This window comes from Canis aureus, chromosome 38, assembly GCF_053574225.1.
Source record: "Canis aureus isolate CA01 chromosome 38, VMU_Caureus_v.1.0, whole genome shotgun sequence".
Taxonomy (NCBI): Eukaryota; Metazoa; Chordata; class Mammalia; order Carnivora; family Canidae; genus Canis; species Canis aureus.
Window position 1 is genome coordinate 2909106 of NC_135648.1, and position 25939 is coordinate 2935044.

At 42.3% G+C, this 25939-nt stretch overlaps 1 pseudogene across 1 annotated transcript in view; it reads left to right on the top strand.

Annotated features, from left to right (window-relative positions):
• The window catches only part of LOC144307228 (glyceraldehyde-3-phosphate dehydrogenase-like), a 41996-nt pseudogene that overhangs the window by 2245 nt on the left and 13812 nt on the right, over positions 1-25939 (top strand). The window contains exons 3-7 of the transcript XR_013374156.1: positions 11499-11615; positions 11989-12133; positions 12550-12619; positions 14408-14576; positions 17060-17213. The product of XR_013374156.1 is annotated as a glyceraldehyde-3-phosphate dehydrogenase-like (transcript). The remainder of the gene's footprint in view (positions 1-11498; positions 11616-11988; positions 12134-12549; positions 12620-14407; positions 14577-17059; positions 17214-25939) is intronic.

Genomic DNA, 25939 nt, shown 5'->3' on the forward strand with positions numbered 1-25939 from the left:
CTGGCTCCGGGGTGCCTTATTGGAAAAGGTGGAAGTGCAGTGGCCAGGAAGTCTTAAGATTGCTACCCTGTTCTACTCTCCCTAGCCGCATCCCCCCAACACACGGCAGGGATGTGTATCCTCCCCTTCCCCACTTAGCAGCATCTCCCCTACAGGCCCTGGGATTAGAAGTCTTAGAAGTCCGTTAGGAAAAAAAAAAAAAGAAAGAAAGAAAGAAAAAAAAAAAAAGAAGTCCGTTAGGATGGTTAGAATCACGAGGGACAGGAACCAGGCAGCCATTCTAGGGCTCCCTCTCAAGGGATCCATTTACACCTTGCAAAATCCAGACCTGGATCTGAAAATGTAAAGCCCCAGGCTATGGCACTTTAGGGGCTTCTCTGGGAAAGACACCTCGCCACAGGGTGCCCTCAGGGCTGTGGCAGGCTCAAGGCTGCCCTCCCTGCTCTGGGCTTCTCCTGCCACTTCTGTCTGTGGTCTTCCTGTGGAGGGAGGAGCTGCAGGGCATGGACTTCGTAGGAAGGAGGGAGGACCGCAGCCTGAGGAGCCTTCCACAGGTGTGCATGAAGTGCTTACTGAGCCAGCCTCAGCGTGAGCACGGGGTTGGAAGGGCTAATTGTATGGGGAAGGGAAAAGGCACAGTTGGTTTTTTTTTTTTTTTTTTTTTTTTTTAGGATGTTATTTATTTATTCATGAGAGACACAGAGAGAGGCAGAGACACAGGCAAAGGGAGAAGCAAGCTTCTCCGGGGAGCCCAATGCAGGACTCGATCTCGGGACCCTGGGATCATGCCCTGAGCCTAAGGCAGATGCTCAACCACTGAGCCACCCAAGCACCGCAAAGGCACAGTTTTTGAGGGTCAGTGGTGTTGGGATATCTCATGCCGAGTGTTTGTCTCCATGCCTGCCTTTTCTTTTGTCCTTTCATTGTTCTCTTTCCCCTCTCCCCTCTTGCTTGTCTCCCCATACTTTCCCTTGGACATTGAATTTCTTTTTCTTTTCTTTTTTTAATGATAGAAATAGTCACACAGAGAGAGAGAGAGAGAGAGAGAGAGAGAGAGAGAGGCAGAGAAAGAGGCAGAGACATAGGCAGAGGGAGAAGCAGGCTCCATGCACCGGGTGCCTGATGTGGGATTCGATTCCGGGTCCCCAGGATCGCGCCCTGGGCCAAAGGCAGGCGCCAAACCGCTGTGCCACCCAGGGATCCCCTCCCTTGGACATTGAAATAGCAGCCACAGTGCAAGGTTCTGAGATCACCAGGCCTGTCAGCTCTCATCCCTAGGAAAGCGGGAGACCGTCAGATAAGCACCTGAAGTGCCTGCTGTCGGGACCGGGACCGTGAGAGTATTTGCAAAATTCTGCGGATGCACCAGGAGAGCGTCTGTGGCATCTGTGGGAGGGGTCCATGTGGAAGCGAGAACACTTGGATCACAAAAGATAATTGTCTATTCAGCAGGAAGTTTTCTAGATAAAGAGGGCTTTCGGGCAGAGAATCATGAGCCAAGATGGAGTGAAATAGGCTGGCATGTTTGCAGAGCTGGGGGTAGCTCCGTGAAGGAGAAGCACCAGCTCAAGGGTTAAGGGCCCTGGGTTTGGGCTAAGTCTGGGTTGGAATCTCAGCTGCACCTCTTACTTACCCCTTCTAGGCCTCAGTCTTCTCATCTGTAAAATGGGGCTAAAATATGAGCACTAACCTCCAAGGTGTCGTCGTGAAGCTTAAATGAAGTAATGCATTTAAAGTTATTGGTTCCATATCTGGAAACATATCTACTGGTTTCTATTAGAAGTGCAAGATGGGAGGTGAAGGCCTTCCCTGGTGATCCGAATGAAGTTGTGACACTCTCAACCCCATGATCCTTTAAGAGCTCGTGCTCCTGCTTAGTCATATTCATATTTGTGAACAGTAAGGTCTTTGAGGGCAGGGAAGCTGTTCCTCTGGTTCACATTGTATCCCCAGCATTTAGCCCAGTGACTAAAACAGACTCAGCACTCAATGTTTATGGAGTGATCACGGAGGACTTTGTACGTCATGGTGAACAGTCTGTACCTTCTTAGATTGCTTTCAGAATAATTTCTATAAAATGTAAAACCGACCTCAACGTTTTAAGCCGGGGAATGACGTGATCAGTTTTACATTTTATAAAAATTACCCTGATAGCATGTCCAATAAATGGACATGGAGGGAAAAGTTGGGAAGTTATTATCACAGTCTGGCCGAGAGAAGATTCTCTGTTAAAGAAGTGGAAATGCAATGGAAGCATCTAAGAGATGTGACGAAGTTAGAACGCACGTGCTTTGGATGAGTGATTGGCTGTGAGGGGTAAGAGAGAAGGAGGGGTCTGGGCGATGCTCAGCTCTTTGGTCTGGGTGACGAGGAGGATGGTGGTACATTTCATGGACATAAGAAATAGAGGAAGAGGATCAGGCTTTGGGGAGGGTGGTGATAATGGTCTCAGCTTCTGACATTATCAAGCTCGAGGTAGTTATGATTTTAGGTGGAGATTCTAAGTAGGTGGTTGGGCATATAGCCCTGAAACTCAGAAGGCAGGTCTGGACAAAGACAAGATTTAGGAGGTATCAATAGGGTGCTCTACACTGTTGATAAAAGCTTAAGTCCTTTTCCTATGAAAAAAATGCAAGTAAATATACACAAAAATTTCTCTAGGATTTAAGAAATTCCTTGAAGTTCATCTAGAGAGCCTAGGTTAAGATGTAGTGTGGGTAACAGCTCTCTATCAGAGTGTTGAGTGAGAAGAAAGGGGAGCTCCAGTGAGGGGAGGGAATAGAGGAGATGGGAGGAGAGGCAGGAGAAGCGGGGAAGTGATGACAGAAGGGTGGCACGAGGCAACTTTCCCATAGTGCGAGTGTGCGAGTGTGCAGAAAGGAAGAACAGCTGACACAGGAGATCACATAGGAGGGCCTAGAGAAGAGAGAATAGGGAAGCCCAGGCAGCAGAGCCCTTCAAGGAGGCAGAAGTCAACAGTATTAAGTGCTGTAGAAAGTTCAAGAAGTCCTTTCAGTGTGACCTTCTGGGAACTATTTATAACTTTTGCCTGAACAATTTCAGGGGCTGGGGTTGGAGGACAAAAACTTGATAACTGTTGGTTGAAGATTGAATAGAAGGAAAAAGGTGTTCTCATGAATGACTACTCCAAAGAATCTCCGTTATGGAGGCTTCATGAACCTATGTCTGGGCTGTCCAGGACCCATACCTCCTCCCCTTCTTCTTCTTTTTTAAAAAAATTTTTAAAATACTTTATTTATTTGAGAGAGAGAGAGAGAGAGAGAGAGAGCTCACGCACAGGAGCAGGGGGAAGGGCTCCATTGAGCAGGGAGCCCGATCCCAGGACTCCTGGGGCAGAAGGCAGATGCTTAACCAACTGAGCCACCCAGGCGCCCCCCCTCCCCTTCTTATCAGCATCTCATTCTCCCTTGAGGAAACCCCCACTGTGAGTAGTCTTAATAGAAAGTGGTGACTCGTTTCTAAATAGAAAGTGAAAAAAAAATAAAATAAATAAAATAAATAGAAAGTGGTGATGAGCCAAGGGGGCCAGAACCCCCTTTGCTCTGCCTCGGCCCAGTGTTATGTCCTAAACTGTGTCTCTTACAAATTTATTTGTTGAAGTTCTAACCGCCAGGACTTCAGAATGTGACTGTATTTAGAGGTGTATTGGAGGTGTATTTTCAAAGGTAATAACTTTTGAAAGGTTATTAAGTTAAAACGAAGTCCTTAGGATGTGCCCGAATCTAATATGGCTGGTGTCCCTATAAAAAGAGAAGATTGGGACACAGACCTGCACAGAGGGACGAGCATGTGAAGAAACAAGGAGAAAATGGCCATCGATAAGTCAAAGAGTGAGGACTCAGGAAAAAAACAATCCTGACAACATCCTTATCTCAGACCGTGAGCCTCCAGAACCCTGAGAAAATAAAATTCTGTTGTTGAAACCACCCAGCCTGTGGTACTTTGTTATAGCAGCCTGAGCTGACTCAGGCAGGAAACCAAGGCGCAGACGTGTGATCTAGGCTTGGCCAACTTGTCTCTTCTGGAATGTGGAATCCTGAAAAAGTGACACCTACCCACTTATAAGGGAGATTCATTCTTAAGGGAAGCAGATGGTTGGGTCCCAGTCATCACAGCAGCGGAATAGGCTGACCTGCCCCTACCCAGTTTCCATCCAGCACATTCCTTTCCTTCCCTTAATACCTAGATTCTGATACACTGACGGCCAAGAGCCCTGAGTGGTACAGTAGGAAAGGAGAATCACGTGGAAACTAGAGGGGATCCAGGAAAGAAAAGGAGATTTTTTTTTTTTGTCTTAAGTGAAAGACTCGAAGTTATTTACAGGTCATTTAACTTTCTTGGCGGCCATTATGAAAGGCTTCACTTTCCACTGCAGCCCACTCACTGGTCAGAATGTTAGTGTAGGCAGTTAGTTAGGTGCTAACAGGAGACCTGGAGGTCTGCAATGGGTGAGTCCTGACCAGGAAAGCCAGAGCCCTCCACTGGAAACTGAATCAAACCAGACAGGCCCAAGATGGCGGATGCCATGACGGGAACCTCTGACCAACTAAGGAAGAAAAAGTGCAAACCCCTGCATCTCTGCTCTAACTAATGAATATTCCACTCCCTAGTTGACAACGGTCAGTAAATATAGAAACTCACTGCAGGGGGTGGGGTGGTGGTGGTGAGCAGCTCTTTTTTTGAGCTCATAGGCTCTCACATCTTGAGAATGTACTTTTCGCTTTAATCAACTTCCCCCTTGCGTTGCTTATTCACTGGGTGGTGTCTGTCCTTTAATTCTTTCTTTTGGGGACACATGGGTGGCTCAGTGGTTGAGCACCTGCCTTTGGCTCAGGTCGTGATCCCTGGGTCCTGGGATCATGTTTCGAATTGGACTCCCTGCAGGGACCCTGCTTCTCCCTCTGCCTGTGTCTCTGCCTCTCTGGTCTCTCTAGAATAACTAAAAAAAAAAAAAAAAAAAAAAATTACTTTCTTTGAAGAGACTAAGATCCTTTGGTGACATCTTTGGGACAGGCTCCAGGGCTGGGGTCCCCCCAGTTCACTTGGCAACAAGAACAGTTATGCGCTCACCCTCAATCAAGAGTAGGAGATGTAGATCCATTTCTTTCTTTTTTTTTTTTTTTTTAGATCCATTTCTTGATGGAGAGAGTGTCAAAGAGTTTGTAGCCATGTTTCCATATTGCCACAGCTAGCTTTGGCAGTCACTTTAGTGACTTTTCTGAGGATTTCCTGATCCTTTAAGGGCATGGTGACTAAAGCAAAATCTTTAAAGTAGAGAGTATCTGTGGACACGTGTGGGAGGCTGTAAAATGGAAGGAAAGAATTTTCATCTTATTCAAGAACAATCACAGGAAGAAGGGAGATGGTTGGTATTCACAGGAAAGAAGAAAGCCAGACTAACATTACCCTTCCCTCCCTCCCTCCCTCCCTCCCTCCCTCTCTCCCAAGAGTTTGGGTAAGATTATAGCAGCAAAGAAACAGTGTACTTCATGGCATTTTTCTTAGCTCAGCACTGCAGTGCAATTGCTGAGATATACAGGAAATAAGGGCTCCCTGAACTTGAATCCATAGTAACCTCTGACTTCTATACAACTCAAAAATTGCAATGACTTGGGATGCCTGGGTGGCTCAGTGGTTGGGTGCCTGCCTTTGGCTCAGGTCATGCTCCTGGGATCCGGGATTGAGTCCTGCATGGGGCCTGTGTCTCTGCCCCTCTTTCTCAGTCTGTGTCTCTCATGAATAAATAAACTCTTAAAAAAATTGCAATGACTCAGTTGACTTAAGTATAATACAACACACGATGAGGGGGTAGCACTACCCAATACCCATCTTCCTCCTTCTTAGTACAGTGCCGGTTTTATTTAGGAGCTCATGTCATCCGGTTCAGCACTCTCTTGGTTTTTATTGGCTGAGTGAGGGATGAGGGGACACTGTCCAAAAGATGCAATCTGGCAGAAAGGAATGTCTTTTATGTGTCATATTTGGAAGAGAGGGTGTCTCTCTTCCACTGGTTGTGAAAAAAACTCATCATGTCTCAAGTTTGGCTAGCAGCTATTGTTAAGACTTTGAGGACAGCCAGCATGAAGCCAAAGGCAAAATGCCAAGGAGGGCAGAGACATTGGGAAGGGAGGGTTAGAATGTGCCCTCACTGAGCTTCTGAGGAAACCAAGCCAAATTTTCATAATTTGAGATACATTTCCTCATTGTTTAGGCCTATGTAAGTCAGAGCTTGTTACTTGGGAACATAGGCACCTGATGGATACGTTGGTATTTACTGAGTACTAACTAAAAGGATATGGAACTCTCTTTCTGAAAAGAGCTACTAGTTAATAGGGGAGAAACCTGACATTTAATGACAAGAGGGAATGCTGATGGGGAGGCCAAGAGTTCTAAACCTAACTTATAAAAAACAAAAACAAAAACAAAAAACAACAAAAAAACAAAAAAAAAAAACAAAACCTAACTTATGTGACCCTGAACAAGTCATCGAATCTTAGCAGATCGCAGTCTCAACATCCAGGCTTGAGGGAAGATGGGCTCTATGTTTGCTAAAATTCTTTCTGATTAGACATTTCTGTCTTAGTGAATGTCAACCAAAGGAAAGATGACTCCTCCCTTCTTTTCGGCAGGCCATCACTGACCAGCAAGGAAATGAACCAAGAAGGCCCAGAGAGAGGAAAAGAAGTGTAGTTGCCTTTTATTTATTTAAAAAAGATTTTATTTATTCATTCATGAGAGAAACACAGAGAGAGGCAGAGACACAGGCAGAGGGAGAAGCAGACTCCATCCAGGGAGCCCAATGCTGGACTCAATCCCACATCTCCAGGATCACGCCCTGGGCTGAAGGCGGTGCTAAACCACTGAGCCACCCAGGCTACCCTGTAGTTGCCTTTTAAAGGAAGTATCCTACTTGTTCACTTTAATAGCAAAATGTAGTAATCTCTGAACCATAAATATGATAGATATCATAGTCATTGAATAAAAAATATTCACCGTTACATGTCCAGTAAAGTGAAGAAAAGAAACAGGAGAGGAATCAAAGAGAAGGGGTGGGGGGTGGACAGGCAGAGAGTGAGACACAAGATATGCAAATGGGAGCAGAAGGTAGAGAGAAGACCCTGGAAAAGTCAAAGATAACAGGAAAGGTACCCAGGTTCACAGACAGACAGAGTCGCAAAGGCAGTTGGAAAACACGCAGAGCAAGACGGGCGCACAGAGGTACAGTGATGCGGACAGAGGTGCTTGTGCGGAAAGCTGGGATCAACTCCAAACAACAGAAAGTTGTAGACACAAGGAGGGGAAGGCAACATGGAAATAAAATTGATTTTGTGACATGACCTTAAGTTACAACCTGGGTACTCTGGCTGGGCTCGTTGAAAGGACACAGCTTACTGACCTCAAAGAGGGTTCCAGAGGTGTGAGGCTACCTGCTAGGGCGACTTACACACGCCCTGTCTTGTTTTCTCCATCAGAACTCAGAGTTTCCAAACCAGACTTGCAAACATTTAAAGTTTCAAAAGAAGTGTTGATGATGTTGTTATGGGGAGGACTTGGCTAAAGAGGAAGGAAATCCATGTTTCGGTTTCAGTAGGACCATGGCTAGCTGGCAAGCTACTTCTCTTTCCTAAACCTCTGTTTCTTCATTACTCAAGTGAGGTAATGGTTATGTTTAGTAGCTTCTTCTAGCTTAAATATGCTGGTTTCCAATGGTAATTTCCAGACACTGCAGAATGCAGTAGGCTTTGTCTCCTAGAAATCCCAACGAAGGCCTAAAGGAATATTCTGAAAGAGCAAATTAATACATCTAAGGTTTACCTTTTTTTTTTTTTTTTTTTACATTTTATTTATTTATTCATGAGAGACACAGAAAGAGGCAGAGACACAGGCAGAGGGAGAAGCAGGCTCCCTGCGGGGATCCTGATGTGGGATTCGATCCTGGGACCTGGGGTCACACCCTGAGCGGAAGGCAGCCGCTAACCTCTGAGCCACCCAGGCGTCCCATAAGGTTGACAAATTAATCATAAATCCTGAACTCATGCTTTCACTCACATGCAAATGAGTCAGTCCCTAGGAAAATAAAAGGCAACATCAAAAGAACTTTTGGAAAGGAAACAGAAAAACCATTTGGTTCCGTTACTCGGTGCCATCCCTCTGGAGATGTAGGGGTTTGGAGGCCTCAGCAGGAGTGTGAGCAGAGCCCAGAACCAGCCCTGGGGCTTCAGTCCTTGTTCCCCTCGCCAATGTTTGGTCTTTGCTTTAAATATTTTCTGCTTTAAATATTTTTGGTCTTTGTCTGCTTTAAGTATTTTCTGAAATATGCACACGAATCTATAATATACTCCGGCTACTAAGCAAACAAAGCACTGCAGAAGTTAATAAAGGAAAAGTGAAAGTGACTCTTAATGACCTTTCTTCCTTCCTCGGGGGGTAACCACCAAAAAATTTGTTGTGTCCCTTCCAGAACATGCCCTATGCGTTCATATTCGTGTAAACGCGATCATCTACCTATACATCTCTATATCCTGTTCATTTTTTGCCAATTCTGTTTACACATTGTATCACGTGATTTTCCTACAACTTGATTTTTTTACAGTAATTCCCCCCACACACATAGGCGCGCACTATTCAACACTTTTCACATTCTTTTTTTTTTAGTTGGAGGAAAAAAATGTTAAATATTTTCAAGGAATGTGTGGAAAGGAAGAGACAGTGTGACTCTTCTGATTTGGGTTCTTAAAAGACTCAGGTCATGATCGGGACCAGAACTGGGGCTTTCTCCTCTAAGGAGGCAGCTGTTTCTCCCTTGCCAGCAGAACATGACTTTGCTATGTGAGATCATAAAATATTTCTTCTTGTTTAAGCCATTTGAGTGGAACCTTCTAGCACTTGCTGCAGAACATCACCTGACACGTGCATTTCTCTCTGTGTTCAGGGAGACTCCAGCTGATGAAGTTGTACTTAAAGCTAGAATTTGGACATTTTTAGGTTGGTTCTAATTTTCATTATTTTCAATAGTGCTGCAAAGAGCAACAGCATTTCTTTTTAAACTTGGCATATTTCCCAAGGCCATTCTCCCAGAAGTGAAACCCCAGTATCATAGGTGCACACATTTCCAAGCTGCCCGTGGCACTGCTACGTTCTTTCCCAAGCGATTCTTTATATTTATACTCCGTTCAGAGATCTATGAGAATCTATTTAATTTTTTTTTAAGATTTATTTATTTTAGGAACGCCTGGGTGGCTCAGCAGTTGGGTGCCTGCCTTCGGCTCAGGTCGTGATCTCAGGGTCCTGGGATCGAGTCCCGCATCGGGCTCCCCGCAGGGAGCCTGCTTCTCCTTCTGCCTGTGTCTCTGCCTCTCTCTCTGTGTCTAAAATAAATAAATTTTTTAAAAAGAGATTTATTTATTTTAGAGAAAAAATGAGACAGCATGAGCAAGGGGGAGAGGCAGAGGGAGAAGGAAAGAAGCAGACTCCCTGCTGAGCGTGGAGCCCAAGCCAGTTCCATCTCAAGACCCTGAGATCATGACGTGACTTGAAATCAAGAGTTGGAAGCTCAACCAGCTAAGTGGTCCCGGTGCCCCTCACATTCCTTTATTTTTTTTAAGTTTGTAATTTTAATTCCAGTATCATTAACATAGTGTTCTTTTAGCTTCAGGTGTACAATGTAGTGATTTAACAATTCCATACACGACTGGGTGCTCATCTCAAGGGTCCTCTTCATCCCTGCCCTCCCCACCACCTCCCCCCTGGCAACCAGCAGGGTGTTCTCTAGAGTTGAAAGCCTTGCTGGCTCCCCTCCACCTCACCTCTCTGCTTTGTTCCTTTGCTTTCACATTCTTTCTCTTAATCCTTGGTAAATTAAGAGATGAGAAATGGGGTCTCAGTCATTTCAACTTGCATTTCTTTGATTACTAGTGTGTCTGAACACTTCCCATGTACTACACTGGCTGCATTTTCTCTTTTATATTTCTGTTAGAGGGGAGGCACCTAAGTTGTGTCCGGCACAACTTAGAACATTTCAGGTCTGTTTAATCAAATGTCTTTGGATGTCTGTCGGTACCGCCGCCCCTGCCTACTGCTCAGGACTCTATGTGTTTCTTCCGTAATTGCTAGTATAATAAAAGTACCTTTTTTGAGGGGGGCATAGTTAATCTTTTTTTTTTTTTTTGCAAAATTTGCAGTTGGTAGTTTATTTCAAGCTGATTTTAGTTTTGTATTATTCAGAAATTTAAGTGTTATGACGATCTTTCCCTCTTCTCCCCTATCCCCAGGCTTAGAAATCTTTTTTCTTCATTGAGAGACTTTGATCACCATTCAGCTCTATTATATTCCAGGCTTCCCAAAGTTTGGTTTTCGTGGCTCACCCTGTGATCCTTCTGAAATGTATCTGTGAGCTTTATCTAACAGCTTGCTTTATTAAGCTTCTACTTAAAGAGAAAATTGTGGTGAGAAACACCTAGCATTGAATTTACCACCTTAACCATTTTACAGTGTACCGCAGTGTTTAGTCTATTCACATGGCTGTACAACAGATTTCTAGAATGTTCTCATCTTGCAAAACTAAAACTCTATACACATGGAACACTAATTCTCCCTTTCCCCCTCCCCTCTCCCAAGCCCTTTGCAACCACCTTTGTGCTTTCTGATTCTATGGTTTTGACTACTTTAGATATTTCTTTTGTGTGGAATCCTGTAGTGTTTATCCTTTTGTAACTGGTGTATTTTGCTTAGTTTCATGTACTTCCTTGATGTCCATCCATGAGGTAGCATGTGAGAGGATTTCCCTCTTTTTTAAGGCTGCCTAATATTCCCCTGAGTGCATATGTCACATTTTCTTTGTGTAGTTATCTGTTGATGGGCATTTGTGTTGTTTCTGTGTTCTGGCCATTGTGAATAATGCTGCAGGGAATATGAAAGTGCAGATACAACTTCACAATCCTGTTTTGAATTCTTTTGTAACAGGGATGGGGTTGAGATATTCAGTGAAGAAAACTAGCAAAATCAGGGACGCCTGGGTGGCTCAGAGGTTGAGCGTCTGCCTTCAGCTCAGGGTGTGATCCTGGAGTCCCGGGATTAAGTCCCACGTTGGGCTCCCTGCATGGACATGCCTGCTTGTGTCTCTGCCTCTCTTTCTCTCTCTCTCTCTGTGTCTCTCATGAATAAATAAATGAAATCTTTTTTAAAAAAGAAAGAAAACTAGCAAAATCAGATGTGGGTTATGAAAGAGAGGAGGGAAGCCACAATGATACCCAGATTTCTGGCTTAGGAGGTGCCATTTCCTGAGGTGGAAAGGAATTTAGCCAGGATGGAGCTGGGTGGGGGGGGGCATCTTTACCCTCACTGGAGACCCATGCACCTGATACAGTGGACAAAGAACAAAGCAGGTCTGAGCAGGAGGTTCTAAGCTATTTGAGCTGGCTGCAGTCCTTAACTGTGGGATCTAACTCCTGGTTTTCCACTACGACGTCAAACCCTAGGCTCACCATTAAGGACCTGAAGTCAGAAGGCCGATGAATGTAAGCAAGACTGTGTCTGAATGTCATTGTCTGATGTCAAGAGTCACTCAAGCAGAAGAGCAGAGCAGGTGGTTTAAAGTAAGAGCGTTCTCAGGTGCTTCTTGCTCCTGAACCTGACTCATTCTTACTTCTCTAGTCCCTTGACTGACTGTTTCTTGTGTTAAACCACTAGCTCAGATCTTTCTTAATTTTCTAGAAAAGAGAGTATCTTTACCCTGCAGATGAGAGTCGCAATGCCCACTCTGTTTCAACAGAGGGCAGTAGGGAACAGCTAATAGCTGACTTTTCCAAGCTCAGAGAAAAAGTGTATTTAGGTGATCTCAAGGCTGGGGTCCTAAAATATAGCGCATCATGCTTCATGTGTTCATGAACTTGAGAGATCTCTGTGGAGGGAGGGAGGTCCCTGGACAGTCAGCAACTCTTAGATGACTCCTCTTCTCGCGAACAACAGTTTAGCTCTGTGCAACTCACAGAAGGCTTCGTGGAGGAGTTTGGCCTTGAAGAATGACTATGAGTTGGCAAAATAGCTTCGTCCACAGACAACAGCATGAGCAGAAACATAGCAACCCATGGCAAATCTAGGGGACCACAAGAAGGTAGGTATTAGCCGAGCATAGGATTGGGGTGGGGACACCAGTGACAGATGCTCTCAGACGCTATGTGCCACCCTGACGGGTACAGATGCCACCTCCAAGCTTTGAATATCACCCTGAAGACAATGGGAAGTCACTGAAGGATTTTGAGCAGGGAGGTAACTTGATCTGTTAGCCACTCATGGTTTTGTTTTTAACTGTTTTTAACCAGTATTGCCATTTTGGATTTTAGCCCATCAGGGGGTATATATACAGATATCTCGTTGTATTTTGAATTTGCATCTCCCCTGGTAAGTAATGATGTTGCCTATTTTTTCATGTGCTTATTTGGCCATTTGGATATCCTCTTCTGTGAACTGTCTGTTTAAATCCTTTGCTCACTTTTTAATTGTGTTGTCTGTCTTCTCACTGATGTGTAGGCATTCCCTATGGATTCTTTGTCGTGGCTGCTCATTTGTTAAATGATGTCTTTTGATGAACAAAAGCTTGGTAAGTCTTTTTGAAAACAATATAGAAGATGGATTAGAAGGAAGGAGGCTTGGTTAAGATTCCATTTCAGGAATTTAGGCAAGGACTAATGAGGACACGAAATAAACCTCTTCTACTGATAGTAATAAGAGCAGCAAGTACGTACACGGCACTTTCTATGTGCAAGCTTCGTACTAAGCACTTAAACTTATTTAATCCTTACATCAACCCTATGAGGTTGTGGTACTACGATTGTCCCTATTTCACAGATGAGAAAACCGAGGCATGTGGAGAATAAGTGACTTGCTCAAAGTTTTATGGTGCTAATAACAGGCAGGAGGGAAAGAGATTGAGAGCATTCAATTTTTGGTTGGATAGGAATGCAGGAGAGTAAGGGACCTTCGATAACTTGAAGGATTTGGACTCAGGTAACGGAGTAGATCATATGGAACGTGCAAGTTTGGAGGAAGAGGTGCATTTTTTTGAAAAAAAAAAAAACTTTTGAAGAGGAAATACATAATATGTAGCTGAATATATTTCTCTAGAATTCAGGAGAAAAGTGCTGAGTAAAAATAAAGATTTGAGAGTCATCAGCACGTAGGGAGCAGGGCAGTGGTTCTCAATGTCAGCACTATTGACATTTGGGGCCAGATAAGTCTTTGTTGTGGGGCCCACTATGTCTATAGGAGGACATTCAGCAGCATCTTTGGCCTCTACCCAGTTCAGCATTTGTTTTTTTTTGTTTGTTTGTTTGTTTGTTTTTTAAGATTTTATTTATTTATTCATAGACAGAGAGAGAGAGAGAGAGAGGCAGAGACACAGGCAGAGGGAGAAGCATGCTCCATGCAGGGAGCCCGATGTGGGACTTGATCCCGGGTCCCCAGGATCACACCCCAGGCTGTAGGCGGCGCCAAACCGCTGCACCACCGGGGCTGCCCTCAGTTCAGCATTTGGTTTGTAACAACCAAAGAAATGTCTCCAGACATTGGCAAATGTCCCCAAGGGGCCAAAATCACTTCAGTTGAGAACCACCGGTGTAGAAGGAGCCATGGATATGGATATAATTATCTAGAAGAAATAAGAAATGTATAGGATTAGGATGTCTGGATGGCTCAGGCAGTTAAGTGTCTGACTCTTGATCTCAGCTCAGGTCTTAATCTCAGAGTTATGAGTTCAAGCCCACATCGGGCTCCATGCTGGGCGTGGAGCCTACTTTTAAAGAAAACAAAGTACAGGATCGTGTTTCTCAATTTAAAAAAAATTTTTTAAAGTAATCTCTATACTTAAGGTGGGGCTTGAACTCATAATCCCAAGGTCCCACTGCCCCTCTCAATTCTTTAAAGTCCAATCTCCACCCTTTTACACATAAACATAACATTTTTCCATCTTTTTAAAATTTTGTCCTAAACTTCAAATTGGTTTGTCAAATTTATAAATATGAACATGTATTTTAATGCTAAATAAGCTTTTCAAATTACACCCCCACCCCGCTCATCCCTTCCTATTATGATACACGCCCTGGGGAAGCATTCGTTGAGGTCAGAGAGCTGAACAAACACCAATATTTAACGGGTGGGGAGAGATAGACGAGCAGTAACATGAGTCCTCAGAGGGGCAGCCGGAGGGGAGCCCTAAGTCGTGATGAAAGAGGTGATGAACAACATCAAGGTATTGTGGCCCTGAAAAATGCAACAATACATCACAAAGGACTATATCCTGTTCCTGGGGTTCATAAGTCACTTCTCAGACAAGTGGGTGGATTCTGAATACTCCCTGTGCTTAGAGTGGAAGGAGACTTTCCTGTGACAGGACCCAAGGCGACATCTAGGGCAACTCAGCCGGAGGAACCTTTGAGCTTCAGAAAGAAAAGGGGTTTCCCCTGCAAGGGAAGAGGGAAGGAAGGCGGCCTTCCTGAAGCCTCCGCAGCCAGGGGAGATGACCTGCAGTCCTCATCTCAAGGAAAAGGCTGGAAAACAAGGTCTGGGCTAACCTGAGGTTCCCACCTATTCTGGAACGAGATGGTTGTTGGGTGGCATGCTTTAGAAACTGGACTCTGCCATTCTTATTTTACTCATTTCTATTTCTCTCTCTTTCTCTCTCTTTTAAAGATTTTATTTATTTATTTGACAGAAAGAGAGAGAAAAAGTGAGCACAAGTAGGGAGAAGGGCAAAGGGAGAAGGAGAAGCAGGCTCCTCGGGGAGTAGGGAGCCCCACGTGGGGCTTGATCCCAGGACCCCGGGATCATGACCTGAGATGAAGGCAGACGCTTGGCCCACTGAGCCACCCAGGCATCCCCTCACTCATTTCTATTTCTTAAAAAATTGTCTTTTTAAACCTTCTAGACAATTGTGAGTTGGCCAAGAGAAAGATTTAGATGTCTTGATCTCTAGGGTAGCCTCTGGAGCCGTTAAAGCTATTGGTGGCTGGCTGGCTCTCTAAGATTTTTTTTTTTAATTTATTTTTTAGAGATTTTATTTATTTATTCATGAGAGAGAGAGAGAGAGAGATTGAGAGAGAGAGAGAGAGAGAGAGGCAGAAACCCAGGCAGGGGGAGAAGCAGGCTCCATGCAGGGAGCCCGACGTGGGACTCGATCCCAGGACCCCGGGGTCACACCCTGGGCCGAAGGCAGGCTCCAAACTGCTGAGCCACTCAGGGATCCCTGGCTCTCCAAGATTTTTAAAAAGAAAGGTCTATTGGTATTTTAATGACTTTCTCTTTGGTTTTCAGGTGTTTGGACGGATGTGTTCAGGTGGTGTGTGTGTGGGTGCTTAGTTTGCCTGTGGTTCTCTCAACTTCTTGGATCTCTGGTTTGATCCATTATCTCTTCCAATGTTTCCTCTGCCCATTCTCTCTCTCTCTTCTTTGGAATTTTAATTACACACGTATTAGAGCATTTTATATTTCACATTTCTTAGATGTTTTGTTCTATTTTCTTTTTCTCACTTTCTTTTCCCTTTGAATTTCAGTTTGGTTAATGCCTATGTACACATCCTCAAGACACTGATTCTCTCTCAGCTGTTTGGGGTCTACTGAGGAGCCTGTAGATCCTTCCTCTCTCTTGCCACGTTCAGTTTTCTTACATTTCCATTTCACTCTTCTGAGAGTTTCTATCTCTCCGCTGAAATTCTTTATCTGTTCATGCAAGTTGCTCATGTTTTCCACCAGAGCCTTTAACATATTACCTATAGTTATTTTAAATTCTTTGTTTGATAGTACGACATCTGGATCATCTCTGAGAGAATTTCTCTTGCTTGCATTGTCTTTTGACAGGGCTGTCTTTATCTTGCTTTTTTGTATAGTTTCATAATTTTTTTAAAAAAGCTTTTATTTATTTAAGAAATCTCTACACCCAGTGTGAGGCTCGAACTTACAACCCCTTAGATCAAGAGTTGTATGCTCTGGTGACTGAGCCAGCCAGGTACCCCTACAGTTCCATAATTTTTTTAAAAAGATTTTATTTATTTATTCATGAGAGGCACAGAAAGAGAGAGAGACACAGGCAGAGGGAGAAGCAGGCTCCCCATGGGGAGCCTGATGCAGGGCTTGATCCCAGGACCCCAGGATCACAACCTGAGCCAAAGGCAGATGCTCCACCACTGAGCCACCCAGGTGCCCCTTAAAAAAATTTTTTTTTGAGATTTTATTTATTCATGAGACACACACCCTGTTCTTTTCTAGAGCACCAAGTAAAGGTCCACAGAGAAGACCGTTCAAATGGGTGTGAACTCCGCTTGCAGCAGCAGCTCTCAGTTCTTGACCATGCCTGGCTTTTAGCAATTTAAGATTTTAGTTGAATTTTTCTACCCATTCTTCTGGCAGCCCCATATTCCTCCCATGCTCTGTTTATAGGAGGGGCCAGCACTCATGCCCTAGTGCTCCTCGAAAGTACCTCCTTCTTTAGATTTCAGCACTGTACCTCAGTACTCTGATATTATCATCTGGCTTTTTTGTGTGTGTGTGTGTGTGGTTTTCATTAAGGTAATTTAATGCAGTTGGTTTTCCAAGCTGTTCTTAAACAGCGTGGAACCACTGAAGCAAAATCACCAAGTCCAAAAATCCAAGTGAAAAATGACCAAGATGGCCAGGCATGATGAATTTAGGCACAGGAATTAGGGAGAAAATGTTTCTCACATGACTTGATCATCTAAAAACCTACAAGTGAAATGTTTTTTAAAAATTGAAATATATATATGTGTTTTTAAAAAATATGTGTGACATACATTGTACAAAGTGAAGATATACAACATGTTAATTCACACATTTATATACTTTAATATGATTGCCATTGTAGTCATGACTATCACCTCTATCACAGTAATTATCTTTTCTTCAGTAGTTGGAATAATTAAGTCTCTTTTTAAGTTCGATGATTATAATACAATGTTTATTGTATTAATTGTATTAATTGTAATTATACAATGTTATACAATAACATTGTATAATACAATTTTTTTTTTAGATTTTATTTATTCATGAGGGACACAGAGAGAGGCAGAGACACAGGCAGAGGGAGAAGCAGGCTCCCTGCGGGGATCCCAACGTGGAACTCAATCCCAGGACCCCGGGATCATGACCTGAACCGAAGGCAGATGCTCAACCACTGAGCCACCCAGGTGCCTCTATAATACAATATTTCTATTTATATTTACTATACTGTGCATTAGATCTCTAGGACTTTTTTTTCTATTCATTGTAAGTTTATATCCTTAAATAAAATCTGTCCCAACCCCTGTCTCCTGATAACCACCATTTTACTGTATGTTTTTATATGTTTGGCTTTTTAAAATTCCACATATAAATGACATCATATACTACTTGTCTTCCTCTGTTTGGGGTCTACTCTGTTTCTCTCTCTCTCAGCATAATGTGCTCAAGGTCCATCCATGTTGTCACAAATGGCAGGATGTCCTCCTTTCTCATGATTGAAAATTATTGGATTGTGTGTGTGTGTGTGTAGCACGTCTGTATCAACTCATCCACTGACAGGCACTTAGGTTGTTTCCGTGTCTTGACTATCGTGAATAATGCTGCAGTAAACATGGAGGTGCATATCTCCTCAAAACTCCTTTTTCGGGATCCCTGGGTGGCGCAGTGGTTTACCGCCTGCCTTTGGCCCAGGGCGCGATCTTGGAGACCCGGGATCGAATCCCACGTCAGGCTCCCGGTGCATGGAGCCTGCTTCTCCCTCTGCCTGTGTCTCTGCCTCTCTCTCTCTCTCTCTCTGTGTGACTATCATAAATAAATAAAAATAAAAAAAACCCTCTTTTTTCATTTCCTTTGGGTATTTAGCCAGAAATGGAATTGCTCAATCATATGGTAGCTCTATTTTTTATTTTTTGAGGAACTTCCGTATTGTTTTCCATGGTGCTTGAACCAATTTATATTCCCACCAACAGTGTGTTAAGTGTTCCCTTTTCTTCACAGTACTTGTCTCTTGTTTTCTTGATGAAAGTTATTCTAACAGGTATGATGTGATATCTCATTGTGGTTTTGATTTGTATTTCCCTGATGATGAGAGATGGCAAGCATGTTTTCAGGTCCCTGTTGGCCATTTGGATATCTTCTTTGGAAAAATGTCTATTTAGTTCTCTTGCCCATTTTCAAATCAGGTTGTTTGGTTCTTTTGTTTTGTTTTTGCCATTGAGTTGTATGACTTATTTATGTATTTTGGGTATTAACCCCTTATCTGATACCCGGTTTGCAAAATTTTTTTCCCATTCTGTGAGTTGTCTTTTATTTTGTTCATTGTTTCTTCTTCTGTGCAAAAGTTTTTATGTTTGATATAGTCCCCCATCTGTTGATTTTTGCTTTTGTTGTTTGGGCCTTTGGTGTCATATCCAAAAATCACTACCAAGACGAATGTCGAGGAGCTTTTAAGTTTTCTTCTAGGAGTTTTATAATATCAGTATCAGTTTTATAGTGTCAGGTGTTTAAACCTTTGATCCATTTTGAATTAATTTTTGGGGGTGGTGCAAGATAGGGGTCCAATTTCATCACTCTGCATCTGTTTATCCAGTTTTCCCAGCACCATTTGTTGAAGACACTATCCTTTCTCCATTGGGTGCTTTGATCATCTTCTCAAATATTATTTGATCATACAAACAAGGGTTTAATTCTGGACTCTCTTGGCCTATGTGTCTATTTTTGTGCCAGTAACATACTGTTTTTATAACTGTAGCTTTGTAGTATAGTTTGAAATCAGGAGGTGTGATACTTTCAGTTTTGTTCTTTTTCCTCAAGATTGCTTGGGCTGTTTGGAGACTTCATGGTTCTATTTAAACTTTAGAATTTTTTTTTTTTTATTCCTGTGAAGAATGTCATTGGTATTTTGATGGGTATGTCACTGAATCTGTAGATGGCTTTGGGTAGTATGGACTTTTTTTTTTTTTAAGATTTTATTTATTTGGGTGGGTGGTGGCTCAGCAGTTTAGCGCCGCCTTCAGCCCAGAGTCTGATCTTGGAGACCCGGGATCGAGTCCCATGTCAGGTTCCCTGCATGGAGTCTGCTTCTCCTGCCTGTGTCTCTGCCTCTCTCTCTCTCTCTCTCTTTCTCTGTCTCTCATGAATAAATAAATAAAATCTTTTTTAAAAAAGATTGACACACAGAGAGAGAGAGAGAGAGAGAGAGAGAGAGAGAGAGCATGCACAAGCAGGAGGAGCAGCAGGCAGAGAAGAGGGAGAAGCAGGCTCTCCAAGGAACAGGAAGCCTGATGTGGGGCTCAATCCCAGGACCCTGGGACTGTGACCCAAGCCAAAGGCAGATGCTTAACTGACTGAGCCACCCAGGCACCACTCGTATGGACTTTTTAACAATATTAATTCTCCTGATCCATGAATATGAGATGTCTTTCCATGTTTATGTCTTATTTCTTTCTTTCAAGAAAATCTTATAGTTTTAGTTGAACTATCTTTCACTTCCTTTGTTAAATTTATTTCTATGTATTTTGTTGTTTTTGATGCTAATACAAATAGGATATTTTTAAATTTTATTTTTCAGATGTCTCATCATTGGTGTATAGAAAGGCAACTAATTTCTACATGTTGATTTTGTATTCTGCAACTTTACAGAAATAATTGATTAGTTCAAATAATTTTATGGTTGAGTCTTTGGCATTTTCTATATGCAAAACATCATCTGCAAATAGCAACAGCTTTAATTCTTCCTTCCTGGTGCCTTTTATTTCTTTGTCCATGCTGTAGCTAGGACTTCCAGTACTATATCGAATAGGATTGGAAAGAGTAGGCATTTTTGTCTTGCTCTTCATCTTAGAGAAAGCTTTTAATTTTTCTTCATTGAGTAGAACGTTGGCTATGGGTTTGTCATATATGGTCTTTATTATGTTGAGGTATGTTTCCTCTATATTCAATTTTATCATATTTCCTCTATATTCAATTTTTTATCATGAAAGAATGTTATTTTTTGTGAAATGCTTATTTTTTTTGCATCTATGAGGTGATCATGTGATTTTTATCTTGCATTTTATTAATGCAATTTATTATATTGATTTATATGTGTTGGACCATGCTTGCATCCCAGGGATAAATTCCACTTGGTCATGATGTTTAATTCTTTTTATGTGTTCTTAAATCTGGTATGCTAATAGTTTGTTGAGAGTTTTTGTATTTATGTTCATCAGGGATATTGGTCTATAGTTTTCTTGTGATGTTCTTCTCTGGCTTGGGTATAGGGTAATGCTGGCCTTGTAGAATGGGATTAGAAGTGTCTCCTCCTCTTCAACTTTTTGAAAGAGTTTGAGAAGAATTGGTGTTAATTTTTCTTTGAATGTCTAGTAGAAGTCTCCAGTGAAATTGTCTGGCCCTTGGGTTTTCTGTGTTGGGAAGTTTTTAATTACTGATTCATTTTCTTCACTTGTTATTGATCTGTTCAGATTTACTAGTTTTTTCTTTTTTTAAGATTTTATTTATTTATTTATTCATGAGAGACACACAGAGAGAGAGAAACAGAGACACAGGCAGAGGGAGAAGCAGGCTCCATGCAGGGAGCCTGATGTGGAACTTGATCCCGGGTCTCCAGGATCATGCCCTGGGCTGAAGGTGGCACTAAACCACTGAGCCACCCGGGCTGCCCTTACTAGTTCTTTCTAATTTTTAGTCTTGGTAGGTTGTATATTTCTAGAAATATATCAATTTCTTCTAAGTTATCTAATTTGTTGGCATAAAATTGTTCATACCAGCCTCTTATGGTCTTTGTGTATCTGCAGTATCAGTTGTAATGTCTCTTTTTTATTTCTAATTTTATTTATTTGAGTCTTCTCTCTCTTTTTTCTTAGTCTAAATAAAGGTTTGTTAATTTTGTTTATCTTTTTTAAAAACCAGCTCTTAGTTTCATTGATCCTTTCCATTTTTTTTTTCTTAGTCTCTATTTCATTTATATCCACTCTGATCTTTATTATTTCCTTCCTTCTGCTAACTTTGGCCTTAATTTGTACTTTTTATAGTTCCCCTTCAGGTGTAAAGTGAGTTATTTATTTGAGACCTTTCTCATTTTTTAAAAATTTTTATTTATTTATGATAGTCACACAGAGAGAGAGAGAGGCAGAGACACAGGCAGAGGGAGAAGCAGGCTCCATGCACCAGGAGCCCGACATGGGATTTGATCCTCAGTCTCCAGGTTCGCGCCCTGGGCCAAAGGCAGGCGCCAAACCGCTGCGCCACCCAGGGATCCCCCCTTTCTCATTTTTTAACATGCATTTATTGCTATGAACTTTCCTCTCAAAACTGCTTTTGCCACATTTCATACGTTTTGATATGGTGTATTTACATTTTCACTTGTTTCAGGATAACTTTTTATTTCTTTTTTGACTTCTTCTTTGACCCATTGGTTGTTTAGAAGTATGTTGTTTAGTTTCTAAGTATTTATAACTTCCCTTTTTTTTTTTCAGTTGTTGATTCTAGTTTCATTCCATTGTGGTCAGAAAAGATAGTTGATATGATTTCCGTCCTCTTAAATATCCTAAGATTGTTTTGTGTCCTATCATATGATCTGTGCTGGAGAATGTTTCATGTGCACTGAAGAAGGATGTGTATTCTACTACTGAATGGAAAATTCTGTATATACTTGTTAAGTTTATTTGTTCTAGAGTATTGTTCAATTCCAAGTTTTAATTGTTGATTTTCTGTCTGGATTACCTATCCATTGCCAACAGGGGGATATTGAGGTCCCCTACTATTATTGTATTATTGTCTATTTCTCTCTTTAGTTCTATCAGTATTCACTTAATATATTTTGGTGCGCTGATGTTGAGTACATGTATATTTATGATAATTATATATTCTTGTATTGACCCTTTCATCCTTGTATAATGTACTTTTTTGTCTCTTGTTCCTGTTTTCAGCTTGAAGTCTATTTTGTCTGCTATAAGAATGGCTATTCTCACTTTCTATAGGTTTCCACTTGTATAGAATATCCTCTCCCATTTCTTCATTTTGAGCCTGTATGTGTCTTTAGAGCTGAAATGAGCCTCCTGTAGGCAGCGTATAGCTGGATCTTTTTTTTTTTTAAGATTTTATTTTTTTAAGTAATCTCTACACCCACCATGGGGCTCAAGCTCACAACCCCAAGATCAAAAGTAACATGCTCTACTGACTGAGCCAGCCAGGTATCCCAGGTCTTGTTTTTAAAAATCTATCTAGCCACTCTGTACCTTTTGATTGGTGAATTCAACCTATTTGTATTTAGAATAATTACTTACATGTAAAGACTTACTATTGGCATCTATCCTGGCTGTTTTGTATCTCCCTTGTTGATTCTTCTTATTGCTGTGTAGAAATGGTGTGTTTTAGAAATCTTCATCCAGGGGCACCTGGGTGGCTCAGTCAGTTGGGCATCTGACTCTTGATTTTGGCTCAGGTCATGATCTTAGGGTCATGAGATTGAGCCCCATGCTGGGCTCTGTGCTTGACACAGAGTCTGCTTGAGATTCTCTCTCTCCTTCTCCTTTTGCCCCTCCCCCATCCCTCTGATACTTATCTTTCTCTCTAAAATATAAACAAACAAACAAACAAACAAACAAATAAATAAATATTAGAAGTCCTCATGCAGGGCAGCCCGGGTGGCTCAGCAGTTTAGCGCCACCTGCAGCCCAGGGCATGATCCTGGAGACCTGGGATCGAGTCCCACATCGGGCTCCTTGCATGGAGCCTGCTTCTCCCTCTGCCTGTGTCTCTGCCTCTCTCTCTCTGTGTCTCTCATGAATAAATAAATAAATAAAATCTTAAAAAAAAAAAAGAAGTCCTCATGCAAAGTGTCTAAGAGTTAGTTATTCCCCAATCACGACTGGGGAGTTATGCAAGCAGGAGCCATGCTATGGTAAGAGGCTTTCCTATATGTTCTTCTCATCACTATATGTTCAGTTTGTAATCTCTCCTGTGCTAAGCTCTCACCACTGCATGATCTTGGTATTTCTTTTGCCCGAGGCTATGTTGTTTTTAATATAAACATAATGTCAAATTTATAAAACAACACTCTAACCATAAATGGTCTAACCCTGCCTTAGCTACCATGTTCTTCAGTGTTTTCTCACCTTTATGTTATTATTGCTTGATACTTAGACCTACTTTGCAGCTAATCTGTAGATGTGTCCAAAGTCGAAACCCTTTTGATGGGGTACTTTGGCTCTACAATCAGTAATCATTTTTTTCTCACACTCCTACTTTCCCTTAGTTTTTTATTCAATCATAAACTCAAAGTTCTTTTGTATTCTGCTCTAATACAGGTGAAGGATAGGATGTATTTGTGCTATTTTTATATCTGTCTCCTGCATGCATCATCTCTTTCCCCATTATACTGAAAATTCCTCAGGTCAGAGACTTGTCTCTTCTTATTTCTTCCTCTTATCCTCCCACCCCCACTCCACCTCTTTTATGAGCATAGCGTCAGCACAGGGTTAGAGTACTGGGTATTGACTGAGTCACTCAGTTTCTAGTTAACCCCTTCCCCTTGGGCAACTTATCCCTTGCTCAGCATTCAGTGTTATTGCTAGCCTCAGTATCATTTCCTCCAGTGGTTCCAGAAGACTGGCTTCACTTCCTCAATTCTGCCAAGGCACAAGTTCACGCTAGGCTGCACACCTGTTCTGCACCTTTGCTGGAGGAAAGTCTTCTTCTGGGGCTTCTACTGAGGCTGGGGGCCACAGGAAAGAACAGATGTGGGGCACCTGGGCAGCTCAGTTGGTTGGGCATCTGCCTTTGGCTCAGGTCATGATCTTGGGATCTTGGGATCAAGCCCCATGTCAGGCTCCCTACTCACCAGGGAGCCTGCTTCTCCCTCTGCCGCTCCCCTTCTGTGATCTCTCTCAAATAAATAAATAAAAATCTTAAAAAAAAAAAAAAAGGAAATTACAGATGCTGAGCAGGGGACTAGCACTATCTTATTCAAAATGACTTCTCCCAGTTTCTAGACTGATAAACCAGAGCTGACCAGAGGTACTTTTCCTTAAGTGTCCTCAATGAAAAACAACATACCTTTTATATTTGCAACTTCCTTCAACCTCTATGGTCTGAGGAGATCTTCGTTTACATTCCTGTCCTCTTAGGATTTGTCTTTTCCTAGCAATCCTCCAACCAATCCACCAAAAGAATGAATTGTGGGACCTTGGTGTTGATAAGATTTGTTCCAAACTGAGTCTAAACCCATCACACTTCCATCTGTTTCTGAGTCTGCATCCTCCAGTACTTCTACTCTAGAGACCTCATTAAGGAGCTTCTCTGGCTCCAGACTTTTCTGCTTTCTGTCCCGGTGATGGCATACATTTTCTCTCAGGAGAGAGAGCACAGCCCCTGTTTAGCTCTTATAGCAAGCTATATCTTAGTTCCCAACCTTCTGTTTGTTGCCCCAGAAGACAGCGTGCTTGGGTGTGATCTAGGATCGTAACTCTCTCTTATTCCCAACAGGTAATGAAAGTTGGTCACCCTCAGGCAGGGAATCAACATTAGAGAAAGTTGAGTCTGGAGCCAGTACTGGGTAAAATTGGAAATGAGTGTAAGGGAGCAAAGTTTGCATCCTAAAATGTGCCTCTTTGGCATATGGATTATTGTAAGCAATTACTTTTAAGAAACAGAAGGCTCAAGAAGAAGCTTTGACCTTACACTAACTGCCTAAAGGAATGTAGAAAGAGGACCTTCTCCAGGAAGGGAGCTGTCACCGAGGTTGTGTGCAGTATACTACGAGCTAGATGTGGGAGACAGGGAGACAAGTCTGTTTGCTAAATTTTCTTCCATGTCCTGTTTTTTTCTGTATGGTCCAACAGACACTTGTTTCCCCAACATTTATTCTTTTTCATTTTCCTGTGAATTGGGTTCCTTCCCTTTGAAGTCCCAGGCCCCTACCCCCTTCTCCTTATAGCTCTGGATGGCTTATGGCCTCAATGCCTGACTGCCTGAGGGCTTCCTATTCTGATGGAGCCCCTGTATGAATGTGAACATGTTGATTTTCTCCCATTAAGCTGTCTCATGTCAATTTAATTATTAGACCAACCAAAAGAATATTAGAGGGCAGAGGACTATTTTTCCTTCTCCAACAGTTGGTGTAGTTGTCAGGATAAACTTTGATTGGAGATTGTTCAGCCCAGGACTGCTGCAACTGAGAGATCCTGGGACTTCTGATAAAATCTGAGCAGGTGTGGGCACCTGGGTGGCTCAGCGGTTGAGCATCTGCCTTTGGATCAGGGTGTGATCGCTGGGGTACTTGGATCAAGTCCCACATCGGGCTCCCTGCATGGAGCCTGCTTCTCCCTCTGCCTGTGTCTCTGCCTTTCTCTGTGTGTCTCTCATGAATAAATAAATAAAATCTTTAAAAACCACAAAAAACAAAAAACACCCAAGCAGGTGAGACTTCTTACTAAGTCAGTCTTCTGCAAACCTGCTTGCAGGATCTAATGGAGGTGATGATAGTAAGTGTACATCTTTAAAATCTAAAATTTAGATTAACAGGAGAAAACAGTTGTGAAACTATCTCCTTGGGCATTGTAACTTTGGTAAAAATTTGTTGTAAGTACTTTTGTTTTCTATTGATCCTTTTTTCCTCTCAGGGATGGTCATTGTTTTCTTTTGCTTACTTTATGATTATTGAGAATATTCTCTGGTCTCCATCAGCTGGAGTGTGCATATGCATCCAGCAGATAGCTGAATAGGCTGTGGACCCAAGCTTAGGGAATAAAAAAAAAAAAAAAAAAAAAGAGGCAGAGGGGTGGTGAACTTTCGGCTTGGTAAGTCACCCTATTCTGTTCAAAGGAGGGAAAACACATGATTTCCTGTGTTTTGAAACAGCTGTTTAAAATAGGGCCCTTCATAGTACCTCCTGTGCTTTCTTAGGCTATCT